This window comes from Oncorhynchus gorbuscha, linkage group LG20 (genome assembly GCF_021184085.1).
Source record: "Oncorhynchus gorbuscha isolate QuinsamMale2020 ecotype Even-year linkage group LG20, OgorEven_v1.0, whole genome shotgun sequence".
NCBI lineage: Eukaryota > Metazoa > Chordata > Actinopteri > Salmoniformes > Salmonidae > Oncorhynchus > Oncorhynchus gorbuscha.
Genome location: NC_060192.1, coordinates 34,405,168 through 34,421,071, shown reverse-complemented (window position 1 = coordinate 34,421,071; position 15,904 = coordinate 34,405,168). Strand labels below are relative to the sequence as shown.

The 15,904-nt window shown below is 43.3% G+C and overlaps 1 protein-coding gene across 1 annotated transcript in view; it reads right to left on the bottom strand.

Annotated features, from left to right (window-relative positions):
- The window catches only part of LOC124007336 (reticulon-4 receptor-like 1), a 226,925-nt gene that overhangs the window by 119,284 nt on the left and 91,737 nt on the right, over positions 1-15,904 (bottom strand). The window lies entirely within an intron of this gene.

Genomic DNA, 15,904 nt, shown 5'->3' with positions numbered 1-15,904 from the left:
GCTGATAAGCCAAATTTTTTCAGCCTCCTGAGGTTGAAGAGGCGCTGTTGCACCTTCTTCACCACACTGTCTGTGAGGGTGGTCCATTTCAATTTGCCTGTGATGTGTACGCCCAGGAACATAAAACTTTTTACCTTCTCCACTGCTGTCCCTTCGATGTGGATAGGGGGGTGCTCCCTCTGCTGTTTCCTGAAGTCCACAATTATCTCCTTTGTTTTGTTGATGTTGAGTAAGAGGTTGTTTTCCTGACAGTACACTCCGGGTGCCCTCCCCTCCTCCCTGTAGGCTGTCTCGTAGCTGTCTCGTAGTAGTCAGGCCCACTACTGTTGTGTCGTTTGCAAAATTGATGATGGAGGCATGCATGACCACGCAGTCGTGGGTGAACAGGGAGTACAGGCATGGGCTGAGCGCACACCCTTGTGGGGCCCCATTGTTGAGGGTCAGTGAAGTGGAGATGTTGTTTCCTACCTTGACCACCCGGGGGCGGCCCGTCAGAAAGTCCAGGACCCAGTTGCACAAGGCGGGGTTGAGACCCAGGGCCTCCAGCTTGATGATGAGCTTGGTGTTGAATGCTGAGCTGTAGTTAATGAACAGCATTCTTACATAGGTATTATTTTTGTCCAGATGGGATGGGCAGTGTGCAGTGTGATGGTGATTGTGTCCTCTGTGGACCTGTTGGGGCAGTATTTAAACTGAAGTGGGACTAGGGTGGCCGGTAAGGTGGAGGTGATATGATCCTTGACTAACCTCTCAAGGCACTTCATGATGACAGAAGTAAGTGCTACGGGGGGTAGTCATTTAGTTCAGTTATCTTTGCCTTCTTGGGGAAAGGGACAATGGTAGCCATCTTGAAGCATGTAGGGACAACAGACTTGGATAGGGAGCGATTGAAAATGTCAGTAAACCCACCAGCCAGCTAGTCTGCACATGCTCTGAGGACGCGGCTAGGGATGCCGTCCGGGCCAGCAGCCTTGCGAGGGTTAACAAGATTAAATGTTTTACTCACGTCAGCCACAGAGAAGGAGAGGGGTGGGGGGGGTGCAGTCTTTATTAGCGAGCCGCGACGGTGACTCTGTATTATCCTCAAAGCGGGCAAAGAAGTTGTTTACTTTACCTGTAGACCCTGCCATATATATCTGGTGTCTGAGCTGTTGAATTGCAACTCCACCTTGTCCCTTTTCCTGTAGGCCCTGCCATATATGTCTGTCCCTGTACCGGCATTTTGCTTGTTTGATTGCCTTGCGGAGGGAATAACTACAGCCATATTTCAAGACCTTTTTCCACGGTTTAATGCGGTGGATCGTACTTTCAGTTTTGCCCGAATGTCAAACATCCATTCACGGTTTCTGGTTAGGGGAGGTTTTAATAGTCACAGTGGGTACAACATCTCCAATGCAATTCTTAATAAACTCACTCACCGAGTCAGCGTATAGGTCAATGTTGTTCTCTGAGGCTGACCGAAACATATTCCAGTCCGCGTGATCAAAACAATCTTGAAGCGTGGCTTCCGATTGGTCAGACCAGCGTTGAATGGTTCTTGTCACTGGTACATCCTGTTTGAGTTTCTGCCTGTAAGACGGAACGGGCAAGATGGAGTCGTGGTCGGATTTGCCGAAGGGAGGGCTTTGTATGCATCACGGAATTTAGAGTAGCAGTGATCGAGAGTATTAGCCCTGTGAGTCGTGCAATCAATATTCTGATAGAATTTAGGTAGCCTTGTTCTCAAATTTGCTTTGTTAAAATCCCCAGCTACAAAAAATGCAGCCTCTGGATATGTTTTCCAGTTTAAATAGAGTCCAGGGAAGTTCCTTGAGGGCCGTCTTGGTGTTCGCTTGAGGGGGAATGTACACAGCTGTGACTATAACTGATGAGAATTCTCTTGGTAGGCAAAATGGCCGGCATTTGAATATCAGGAATTCTAGGTCGGGTGAGCAGAAGGACTTGAGTTCCTGTATGTTGTTATGATTACACGCGAGTCATTAATCATAAAACATTCACCCCCGTCCCTTCAACTTCCCAGAGAGGTGTTCATCTCTGTCGGAACAATGCAAGGAGAAGCCCGGTGGCTGATCCGATTCTGACAACATATCCCAAGAGAACCATGTTTACGTGAAACAGAGAATGCTACAATCTCTGATGTCTCTCTGGAAGGCAACCATTGCTCTAATTTCATCTACCTTGTTGTCAAGAGACTGGACATTGATGAGTAGTATGCTAGGGAGCGGTGAGCGATGTGCATGTCTATGGAGCCTGACCAGAAGGCCGCTCCATCCGCCCCTTTTGAGGTGCCCATGTTTTGGGTCGTCTACTGGGATCCGATCCATTTTCCTGGGTGGTGATCCAAACAGAGGTTCCGCTTCGGGAAAGTTCTATTCCTGGCCGTAATGTTGGTAAGTTGACGTCGCTCTTATATCCAATAGTTCCTCCCGGCTGTATGTAATAAGACTCAAGATTTCCACACACACATTTAAACAAAACAATATATATCGTTTTTCTGATCAGTGATAAATTAATTTATACATTTATAATTAGTACATTTTGTTATCTGTTTTAACAAACCTTCTATAGTTTTGTACTTATCTATTGTATATAGTTTTTTGTGTGTAAGGTTTTCATATACTGTACGCTCTTGGGCTTCCAACCACTTACACACCATTATTTTTGCTTTAATGCATTTTTATTCATATTGTTATCTATCACTTGGTTTCTTTGGTCCAAATAAATCAAATATAATTGTTTTAAATATTCTTCAAGAAGTGAACGGTAGGTAGTCAATTAGGCTCAAGCTCAAAAACCCAACATTAGCATGAATTATGTGAAGAAGTACAACATTACAAAATGTTTTCGCGATGTGAGATAATTAACTTGTTCTCTGTAATATCGTACAGCTTTGGAATCGTAGTATTGGGTACATTTGAGGAAAATATGCAGGTTTCTCGACACATTGCCTGACTTTGAGAAGGGAATGTGAGCATGACAACGTGAATGCGATTGTTCAACAGTCTGCTGAGTGGGGGAGTTTTACGTCCCTCCATTCATTGCCCAATGGGATTCGTATCTTCTCCTTTCTCTAATATTTCTGGCGTTGTGGACGGGGGAGGCAAATGGGCATAATTCCATGTTTCCGGATCCAAAGGTTGCATATTCAATCCCAGTGGTAGTTTTATTTTTAACCCTATCCCAAACCTTAACCTTTAAACATTCGGAATGTATGTGTAAACTTATTGTTTAAAAATATACAAAACCTTAATTAAGCCTTAACCATTTGGAAAAATGAGGAGCAAGCCAGGGTGGCAAAAATACTTCTAGATTTGAGGTTTGGCGAAACGTCTGTCTCAGTCAAATTGGTAAAACCGTGAGATGTTGTTGAGATCTGATCCTGGTTTCGCTGAAGGTTTCTTCCTCTACAGTGAATGGAGGGTGTCTGTCTCTTTACAAATCTCTATTGGTCCTGTGTGGCTCAGTTAGAAACACCAAGGTTGTGGGTTCAATTTCCACAGGGATCCGTTGCCTTGGATAAAAGCTTTGTCTGCTAAGTGGCAGACATGATTCCCCTGTTGCCTGGGCCAGATATGAAGCATTCTGTCTGTCTGTCTGTCTGTCTGTCTGTCTGTCTGTCTGTCTGTCTGTCTGTCTGTCTGTCTGTCTGTCTGTCTGTCTGTCTGTCTGTCTGTCTGTCTGTCTGTCTGTCTGTCTGCCTGCCTGTCTGCCTGCCTGCCTGCCTGCCTGTCTGTCTGTCTGTCTGTCTGTCTGTCTGTCTGTCTGTCTGTCTGTCTGTCTGTCTGTCTGTCTGTCTGTCTGTCTGTCTGTCTGTCTGTCTGTCTGTCTGTCTGTCTGTCTGTCTGTCTGTAACCCTCATGTAGTGGATCCTTACCACAGCAGTGTTTCTGATAGCAGCTCCACCATCATAGGTCATTATTAAATAAAGGATGTCTGGGTTGAATGCTTCAAAGAGGGAGTTTTCTTTTGGTTAACTTTGCCTGCGACCCAAATGGCACCCTCTTCCCTATAAAGTGCCATAGGGTTCTGGTCAAACGTAGTGCACTATATAAGAAATAGGGTGCAATTAGGGAAGCAGGGCTATGTGAGAGCTGTCTTCACTGAGCGGGGAAATCCATCAAACACACTCCTCTATTAATCCTGTTGTGACTTCAGAGAGAAGAATGAAGTTTTACAGGAAAAGTGTGTTTCTCTTCCCTGTTCACCCCTCCCCTGTTCACCCCTCCTCCCCTGTTCACCCCTCCTCCCCTGTTCACCCCTCCTCCCCTGTTCACCCCTCCCCTGTTCACCCCTCCCCTGTTCACCCCTCCTCCCCTGTTCACCCCTCCTCCCCTGTTCACCCCCCCTGTTCACCCCTCCTCCCCTGTTCACCCCTCCCCTGTTCACCCCTCCTCCCCTGTTCAGACCCCTCCCCTGTCAGAACTCCTGAATGATGTGCTGGTAGTGATGCGTGACTTATACATGTACACATTTAGTAAACACACACGCGCACACACACACACACACACACACACTCACACTCACACACACACACACACACACACACACACACACACACACACACACACACACACACACACACACACACACACACACACACACACACACACACACACACACACACACACACACACACACACACATAGCGGATAATCCGTCTGATTGAAGAGCTTTCAGACGGGTAATTCAATTTCCCAACGATCTAACATGGTGGCTGCACACACAAACATACACAGACACACACACATATGGATCCGTCATGGTGGCTTCACACAGATCCTGTGTTCTGGGACCAGATGAGGGAAACCAGAAGCAATAGCACACACAGTTAGTGCCACAGAGATGGAGGGAGGGAGGGAGGGAGGGGGTCATATTTCAAATTGAGAAATGTAATAAACACAGAGGTCTTTAGCTACTGTACCATAAGCTCAACACCTACGATTACAGTTCACCCAGTGCTAGTAATCAACAAGATCTCGTAGTTTCACCTGGCAATTCCACACATTAAATCTGCGTGGTTACAGGATTAATTCCACATGGTTACAGGGTAAAAGCAAAAACATCTCAAAGGGTTTAGGTTTTGATTCCAAGTGGTTAAAGTCCGGGGACTTAAAACAAAATACTTAAAAAGAACGTTTCCATAAAATATGATTAATTGCCCCAGCTTGCTAGGGTGTCCAATCGAAACACATATTTTGAGCAATGGATCTATCATATCGCTATCATAATACCCTCAAAGGTTATTGCAGTTTTTACCCTTGTCGGATGACCAGAAGGACTAAATCAATGAAAGCCAGACAAAAAAAGTGGTCAGAAATCAGGAAAATAGCATCTTGTCAGCCAGGCTTTTGTCATGCAAATTAGCATTTTACATGTAATTCAGCTTGTGGCATGCTAAATTAGCATTTTACATTTAATTCAGCTTGTGTCATGCTAAATTAGCATTTTACATGTAATTCAGCTTGTGGCATGCTAAATTAGCATTTTACATTTAATTCAGCTTGTGTCATGCTAAATTAGCATTTTACATGTAATTCAGCTTGTGTCACGCTAAATTAGCATTTTACATTTAATTCAGCTTGTGTCACGCTAAATTAGCATTTTACATGTAATTCAGCTTGTGTCACGCTAAATTAGCATTTTACATTTAATTCAGCTTGTGTCACGCTAAATTAGCATGTTACATGTAATTCAGCTTGTGTCATGCTAAATTAACATTTTCCATTTAATTCAGCTCGTGTCATGCTAAATTAGCATTTTATGACCCGTGGAAACAACTTTTGAAGATGACGACCACAGAATGTAAAATTCTTACGCGAAACCTCCACAGCCAGGCTTTTGTCATGCTAAATTAGCATTTTACATGTAATTCAGCTTGTGGCACGCTACATTAGCATTTTAAATGTAATTCAGCTTGTGTCACGCTAAATTAGCATTTTACATTTAATTCAGCTTGTGTCGCGCTAAATTAGCATTTTACATTTAATTCAGCTTGTGTCATGCTAAATTACCATTTTACGTTTAATTCAGCTTGTGTCACGCTAAATTAGCATTTGACATGTAATTCAGCTCGTGTCATGCTAAATTAACATTTTCCATTTAATTCAGCTCGTGTCATGCTAAATTAGCATTTTATGACCCGCGGAAACAACTTTTGAATATGACGACCACAGAATGTAAAATTCTTACGCGAAAACTCCACAGCTATGCCAACAGAGCTCGGTGCTTATCATCAGATGTCATAGGTTGCAACTTTTTATGTATAATGTTAATGATATGTTAGCGAAAGACTCCACTGAACAAAATAAAAATATCCTTCAGTTAACAAAACAGCACATGAACTTGGTCTCTTTCTCTGAGTAAGGCAGCTCCAAAATGCATCCGTTTCAATACTGTGGTGGATGGGTAGCCAACGAAGGCACAGAGAGTAGGCATTGTTAATCTTCTCTGATTGTCTCAGCATTCTGTCACTCATAATCCACAGGAGAGCTAGGCAGTTCAAGCCCCCCTTGAATGGTGCCATAGATTTACAGTTGAAGTGCTTGTCCAAGAAGGCTCAAGGTCATTGGCCACAGATAAAATTATGTCAAATCACGTTATATCTCCCTTAGCTTTGATTGGACTGATCATGTCAACATCATACTTTCAAAATCTTAACTAGCAAGCTAGCTAGATAGATAAGCAGCTATCATCATGAATAAAGTTTGGCAATCTACTGGCAAACCCTTTTAAATACTTGTCATATGAAGAGAAATTAGAGATAAAACGTATCTGTGCTCATCGGCCATTGGACATAAACATTACACAACAAGTCAGAAACCTCAAATTCATCCCTGAGTGGTTTGGAAGGAAGCAGTGCCTAACTGCGATCATAGCAAAGCAATTACGTGTTTTGCATCCCTTGCCTGGTATTCGGCAGAGTGTGTGTGTGTGTGTGGTCCAAATCTGGGTATAAGGATTTTAAAAAATCAATCTGAAAGGGTCTCAATACATGAGAATTGTGTATCACATGTAAATGCCGTTGACCTGGGATTACTGGGGAAACCAAACGTTGTTGCTCAGCTAGACGCCACACATAAAACGTCTAGACACAAAGAAGAGCCGTTGACCTGGGATTACTGGGGAAACCAAACGTTGTTGCTCAGCTAGACGCCACACATAAAACGTCTAGACACAAAGAAGAGCCGTTGACCTGGGATTACTGGGGAAACCAAACGTTGTTGCTCAGCTAGACGCCACACATAAAACGTCTAGACACAAAGAAGAGCCATTGACCTTCACAACCAACAAATGGAGGAGAATAGGTATGTGCTTGCCAGAATTATAGCATGTATTAAATTCTGTGTGGCAATGGTGAGACAGCCCTGCGGGGCCATGATGAGTCGGCCAACTCCTGTCCAGGCATTTTCAGGTGTATTTTTGAGGGGTGACCAGGGGAGGGGTGAACAGGGAAGAGAAACACACTTTTCCTGTAAAACTTCATTCTTCTCTCTGAAGTCACAACAGGATTAATAGAGGAGTGTGTTTTTATTTTTGAGACCGTGAGTGAAGAAGATTACAGGCTACAAAACCATTACGACAATGATCCCCTTTTTAAGGGTACATCAAGCACAATCCAAAATAGACACTGATGAAATGATAAAAACATTCCCACACACACCATGGGCCAGATCTTGGGACTGCCGCTCTTTATATTCTACTGTAACAGTGATGTAATATGCCAGGAAGAGATGTGCTGTATACTGTAGAAAGTAACACTACATGTATGCTGTGTAGAAAGCTGTGTGTCTACCCCTATGAATTTGGTCACTTTTCCCTTCATAACTACTGTTCTGACTTGGTGGTACCCATGCAGCCAATAGCCTGTTTTAGAGAAATGTCATCATCAAATATTTTAAGAGCTTTCATTGCTTATTATGCCACAGATATTTAACCTGTGGTTCTGACTTGGTGTACAGGGATAATACTTTAAGAAAGGCCCATGTCCTGAATGATGTCGCTGTCCATTTCAAAAGTGCTGAATGAATAATGATATTGGCAACGTTGTCCGTCCCAGCTCGTTCAAGTCTTACTCGAAATTAGGGCTTGCATCTTATTCGCTCATCGTTCTTATGCCATAGTTAGACCTATATAAGTAATATAACAATGGAGACTATCTCATTAGTATCTTATTGAGCATTTTAGCCAGTCAGAATGATGCATTTCATTGTTTTGCTTACTTTGTGTATTATAATTAGCTATTGTGCTTTTCTCCACGAGGAGGGGATACCACAGTATACAGACTCCTTGACTTTTTTCAAAGTTTGTTACGTTACAGCCTTATTCTAAAATGTATTAAATGAATAAAAATCCTCAGCAATCTACACACAATACACCATAATGACAAAGTGAAAACAGGTTTTTAGAATGTTTACCCAATGTATAAAATAAGAAAACAGAAATAAATTATTTACATAAATATTCAGACCCTTAGCTGCAAGACTCTAAATTGAGCTCAGGTGCATCCTGTTTCCATTGATCATCCTTGAGCTATTTCTACAACTTGATTGGAGTCCACCTGTGGTAAATTCAATTGATTGGACATGATTTGAAAAGGCACAGAACTCTCTATAAAAGGTCCCACAGTTGACAATGCATGTCAGAGCAAACACCAAGCCATGAGGTAGAAGGAATTGTACATGGAGCTCCGAGACAGGATTGTGTCGAGGCACAGATCTAGGCAAGGGTATCAAAAAATGTCTGCAGCATTGAAGGTCCCAGAGAAAACGTTGCCGTCCATCATTCTTAAATGGAAGAAGTTTGTAACCACCAGACCAGACTCTTCCTAGAGCTGGCCGCCTGGTCGGGGAGGTGGCCAAGAACCCAATGGTCACTCTGACAGAGCTCTAGAGTTCCTCTGTGGAGATGGGAGAACCTTCCAGAAGGACAACCATCTCTGCAGCACTCCACCAATCAGGCCTTTATGGTATGGCCAGACGGAAGCCACTCCTGAGTCAAAGGCACATGACATCCCGCTTGGAGTTTGCCAAAAGAAACCAAACAAGATTCTCTGGTCTGATGAAACCAAGATTGAACTCTTTGGCCTCAATGCCAAGTTTCACATCTGGAGGAAACCTGGCACCATCCCTGGTGAAGCATGGTGGTGGTGGCAGATATCAAGTTGTGGGGATGTTTTCAGCATCAGGGACTGGGAGACTAGTCAGGATCGAAGCAAAGATGAACAGAGTAAAATACAGAGAGATCCTACAGAGAAAACCTGGTCCAGAGTTCTCAGGACCTCAGACTGGGGCGAAGGTTCACTTTCCAACAGGACAATGACCCTAAGCACATAGCCAAGACAACGCAGGAGTGGCTTTGGGACAAGTCACTGAATATCCTTCAGTGGCCCAGCCAGAGCCTGGACTTGAACCCGATCGAACATCTCTGGAGAGACCTGAAAATAACTGTGCAGCAGTGCTCCCCATCCAACCTGACAGAGCTTGAGAAGATCTGCAGAGAAGAATAGGATAAACTCCCCAAATACAGGTGTGCCAAGCTTGTAGCGATATACCCAAGAAGACTCAAGGCTGTAGTCGCTGCCAAAGGACCTTCAACAAAGTACTAGACTCGAGGCTGTAGTAGCTGCCAAAGGACCTTCAACAAAGTACTAGACTCTAGGCTGTAGTCGCTGCCAAAGGACCTTCAACAAAGTACTAGACTCGAGGCTGTAGTCGCTGCCAGAGGACCTTCAACAAAGTACTAGACTCTAGGCTGTAGTCGCTGCCAAAGGACCTTCAACAAAGTACTAGACTCGATGCTGTAGTCGCTGCCAGAGGACCTTCAACAAAGTACTAGACTCGAGGCTGTAGTCACTGCCAGAGGACCTTCAACAAAGTACTAGACTCGAGGCTGTAGTCGCTGCCAAATGACCTTCAACAAAGTACTGAGTAAAGGGTCTGAATACAAATGTAAATGTCATATTTCCGTGTTTTTTTTTCAATTATAAATGAGCAAAAATGTCTAAAAAGCTGTTTTTGCTTTGTCAAAATGGGGTTACGGATGAGGATTATTATTATTATTTTATGAATTAAGGCTGTAAAGTAAAAGCCAAAGCAAGCTCTCTCTTTTCTCTCTCTCTCTCTCTCTCTCTCTCTCTTTCTCTCTCTCTCTCTCTCTCTCTCTCTCTCTCTCTCTCTCTCTCTCTCTCTCTCTCTCTCTCTCTCTCTCTCTCTCTCTCTCTCTCTCTCTCTCTCTCTCTCTCTCTCTCTCTCTCTCTCTCTCTCTCTCTCTCTCTCTCTCTTTCTCTCTCTCTCTCTTTCTCTCTCTCAATTCAATTCAATTCAATTCAAGGGCTTTATTGGCATGGGAAACATGTGTTAACATTGCCAAAGCAAGTGAGGTAGACAACATACAAAGTGAATATATAAAGTGAAAAACAACAAAAATGAACAGTAAACATTACACATACAACAGTTTCAAAACAGTAAAGGCATTACAAATGTCATATTATATATATATATATACACAATGTACAAATAGTTAAAGGACACAAGATAAAATAAATAAGCATAAATATGGGTTGTATTTACAATGGCGTTTGTTCTTCACTGGTTGCCCTTTTCTCGTGGCAACAGGTCACAAATCTTGCTGCTGTGATGGCACACTGTGGAATTTCACCCGGTAGATATGGGAGTTTTTCAAAATTGGATTTGTTTTCAAATTCTTTGTGGATCTGTGTGATCTGGGGGAAATATGTATCTCTAATATGGTCATACATTGGGCAGGAGGTTAGGAAGTGCAGCTCAGTTTCCACCTCATTTTGTGGGCAGTGAGCACATAGCCTGTCTTCTCTTGAGAGCCATGTCTGCCTACGGCGGCCTTTCTCAATAGCAAGGCTATGCTCACTGAGTCTGTACATAGTCAAAGCTTTCCTTAATTTTGGGTCAGTCACAGTGGTCAGGTATTCTGCCGCTGTGTACTCTCTGTGTAGGGCCAAATAGCATTCTAGTTTGCTCTGTTTTTTTGTTAATTCTTTCCAATGTGTTAAGTAATTATCTTTTTGTTTTCTCATGATTTGGTTGGGTCTAATTGTGCTGTTGTCCTGGGGCTCTGTAGGGTGTGTTTGTGTTTGTGAACAGAGCTCCAGGACCAGCTTGCTTAGGGGACTCTTCTCCAGGTTCATCTCTCTGTTTGTGATGGCTTTGTTATGGAAGGTTTGTGAATCGCTTCCTTTTAGGTCTCTCTCTCTCTCTCTCTCTCTCTCTCTCTCTCTCTCTCTCTCTCTCTCTCTCTCTCTCTCTCTCTCTCTCTCTCTCTCTCTCTCTCTCTCTCTCTCTCTCTCTCTCTCTCTCTCTCTTGGCTCTGGTTATTAAAAATATATTTCACAGTGGTTCAGATTGAACAATGATTCTCTACACTGCCTGTTTTGTCACATAGATGGAAATGAGGCAAACTATTAGAATTTTAGTAACCAGGAAATGGCAGAGCGATTTCTGCATAGTGCATCTTTAAGCAAGTCAGCAATATCAGTTATGGCAAATGAGGCTGAATGAACTGTTTCGCTGCCAGACAAGACTCCACTGATAGCCGGGTGTAGCCGTGATAAGCATTCACTCCCTTGGTGCTGATAGGAAAGCTCTGCTGTTGGGACAAGCTTTATGCCCTAACAGTTTGTGGACACCGTCTGTCGCGTTATAGTGCATTTGGTGTATTGTTAAGTGTTCTGTTGTGTTGTCAGGTGGCTTCACTGGCATCTAGAAAAATTGGGTAAATTTGCCCCATCCAGATTTGCATGCTAAAATCGCCACTGGCAGAGAGGGTGGACACACACACGCACACACACACACACACACACACACACACACACACACACACACACACACACACACACACACACACACACACACACACACACACACACACACACACACACACACACACACACACACACACACACACACACACACACACACACACACACACACACACACACACACACACACACACACACACACACACAGATGGAACCCCACACAGATGGAGCAACACACATGGAACCACACACACACACACACACATACACAGATAGAGCCACACACATGGAACGACACACACACATGGAACCACACACACACACATGCAACCACACAGACACACACACACCTGCAACCAAACCCACACATGCAACCAAACCAACACATGCAACCAAACCCACACATGCAACCACACACACACACATACAACCAAACCCACACATGCATCCAAACCCACACATGCAACCGCACAAACACATGCAAGCACACACACACATAGACACACACTACGTATGCACACAGTAGACAGGGCTGTTACTTAATGTTCTGTGTTATTGGGAAGACATGATGTCGTTTCAGCACTTATAGATACCATGGTAATAACCCGCAATGATAATAACCACAACGACAATTATGTTGGCGATTAGATCCATGGTGATTAAAGGTAAATGTAGCGTAACCGGTCGGCACAGTGACTGGACAAGTACTGGCGAGGTCAGCAACAGCCAGCCCTCCAGCCCCAAGTAATAGAAAAACAGACCAAATGACCTGCAGACCATCTCTATCACTCCTCATTAAACACAAGGTCTGGTGGAGAGAGAGAGAGAGAGAGAGAGAGAGAGAGAGAGAGAGAGAGAGAGAGAGAGAGACAGAGAGACAGAGAGACAGAGAGACAGAGAGACAGGCAGACAGACAGACAGACAGACAGACAGACAGACAGACAGACAGACAGACAGACAGACAGACAGACAGACAGACAGACAGACAGACAGACAGACAGACAGACAGACAGACAGACAGACAGACAGACAGACAGACAGACCCTCCTAACAGCCCCCCTGTCACCTCCCCTGATAGCCCTCTTGACAACACCCACACATCCACTGAGGTCACACAAAAGCCAGAGATTGTGCTCCTCATTGACTCAAATGGCAAATACATTCAAGAGGAAAACCTTTTTCCCGAACACAAAGTGGCTACGCTCTGGTGCCCAAACACTAGGCATGCCCTGGAGCAAACCATGGCCACACTATATATAGGCCTATGCTCCTTCTGACCACCCCATGCACCCTGCCTCTGCAGCAAGGACCTCAACATGACAGCAGGACATATGCCCAGGCCATGAGCAGAGAAACAGGTCAACCCAATCTTTTACACCCCCATCCTGTGACCTAAGAGGTATGTATCAGATGCTCAACATGCTCTGCTCACACCTTCTGTGAAGGACTGGGACTAAACCACACAAAAACAACACTAGACACTATGGAACACAACGCTATTACTACGTCATCCTGGAATATACAAGGTCTGAGATAATCTGCCTTTAGCCTAAAGAGCAGGAATCCAGACTTCAAAGAAATTGTAAAAACAGACATTGTCGTCCTACAAGAATCATGGTATAAAGGAGAGAGACCCACTAGCTGCCCTCTAGGCTGAAAGAGAGCTGGTAGTCCCATCCACCAAACTACCAGGTGTGAAACAGGGTCGAGATTCAGGATGTATGCTAATTTGGTATAGAGCAGACCTAACCCACTCTATTAAATTAGTCAAAACAGGAACATTTTACAGAAAATATTAAGGAATTTATCTCCACAGAGAAATGTACTCATGTGTGCTACCTATATCCCCCCAATAGAATCCATATACTTTAATGAAGACAGCTTCTCCATCCTAGAGGGGGAGATCAACCATTTCAGTCCCAAGGACATGTAATAGTATGTGGCGACCTAAATGCCAGAACTGGACAAGAACCTGACTCCCTCAGCACACAGGGGGACAAACAGCTACTTGGAGGTGACAGCGTTACCTCCCCCATATGCCACTCTAGACACACCTACGACAACATAACCAACAAAAATGGGTTACAACTCCTGCAGCTGTGTCGGACACTGGGTATGTACATAATAAATGATGGGCTTCGAGGGGACTCCTATGGTAGGTACACCTATAGCTCATCTCTTGGCAGTAGTACTGTAGACTGCTTTATCACTGACCTCAACCCGGAGTCTCTCAGAGCGTTCACAGTCAGTCCACTGACACCTCTGTCAGATCACTGCAAAATCACACTACTTGAACAGAGCAATACTCAACCATGAGGCATCAAAGTCAAAGGAACAGAAAAATACGTAGAAATGCTGTTGATGGAAGGAGATAACTGTGGAAATTTTCCAAAAAACAATCAGGCAACAATAAATTAAATACCTTCTAGACAAATTCCTGGATAAAATGTTTCGCTGTAATAGTGAAGGTGTAAACTTGGCAGTAGAAAACCAAAATAGCTTCCCTATCATATCTAAAAGTTTCAAGCAGAAAACCCAAGAAAATGAACAACAATGACAAATGGTTTTATGAAGAATGCAGAAACCTAAAAAAGAAATTGAGACACCTATAAATGACTTAAAAACCTATCCAACCAAAAACATAGAGACCCCAAAAACCTGAGTCTATGGCTTCACTATGGTGAATCACTAAAACAATACAGACATACACTATGGAAAAAGAAGGAACAGAACATCAGAAATCAGCTCAATGTAATTGAAGAATCCATAGACTCTAACCACTTCTGGGATAATTGGAAAACACATAATAAACAAACAACAACACGAGATGTCTGGGTAAACCACTAATCCAATCTTTTTGTCCCTATAACAAAAAACAAACAGCAAAAACATAGACATGATCAAATAGAAATCTTAGAATCAACTTTCAAAGATGACCAAAACACACTGGATTCTCCAATTACATTGAATGAACTACTGGACAAAATACAAACCCTTCAACACAAAAAGGCCTGTGGTTTGATGGTATCCTAAATGAAATAACAACATATACAGATGACAAATTTCAAATGGCTCTTTAACAGCATCCTTCCTCAGCTCTGGCATCTTCCCAAATATTTGGAACCATGGACTGATCACTTCAATCCACAAAAGTGAAAACAAATTTGACCCCAATAAGTACCGTGGGACATTAATCAACAGCAACCATGGGAAAATCCTCTGCATTATCATTAGCAGCAGGCTCATACATTTCCTCAGCAAAAAAAATGTATGGAGCAAATGTCAAATTGTCTTTTTACCAAATTACCGTGCGACAGACCACGTATTCACCCTGCACACTGTAACTGACAAACAAACAAACCAAAACAAGGCAAAGTCTTCACAAAAGCAATCAACTCAATTTGCCATTAGGGTCTGCTATACAAATTGATGGAAAGTGGTGTTGGGGGAAAAACATACAACATTATAAAATCCACATAGACAAACAACAAATGCGCAATTAAAATTGGCAAAAAACACATACATTTCTTTCCACAGGGCCATGGGGTGAGACAGGGATGTAGCTTAAGCTCTACACTCTTCAGCATATAGATCAACCAATTGGCGAGGGCACTAGAACAGTCTGCAGCACCCGGTCGGACCATTCTAGAATCTGTCAAATGTCTATTGTTTACTGATGACCTGGTGCTCCTTCCCCAACCAAAGAGAGCATACAGCAGCAGCTAGATCTTCTGTACAGATTCTGTCAGACCTGGGACCTGACAGTAAATCTCAGTAATATCAAAATGATGGTGTTCCAAAAAAGGTCCAGTTGCTTGGACCACGAATACAAATTCCATCTTGATACCGTTGCCCTAGAGCACACAAAGAACTATACATACCTCAGCCTAAACTTCAGCGCAACAGGTAACTTCCACAAAGCTGTGAATGATCTGAGAGACAAGGCAAGAAGGGCGTTCTACAGTGGCTTGCGAAAGTATTCACCCCCCTTGACATTTTTCCTATTTGCTGCTTACAACCTGGAATTAAAATAGATTTTTGTGGGGTTTGTATCTGGGTAGCCTAGTGGTTAGAGCGTTGGACTAGTAACCGGAAGGTTGCAAGTTCAAACCC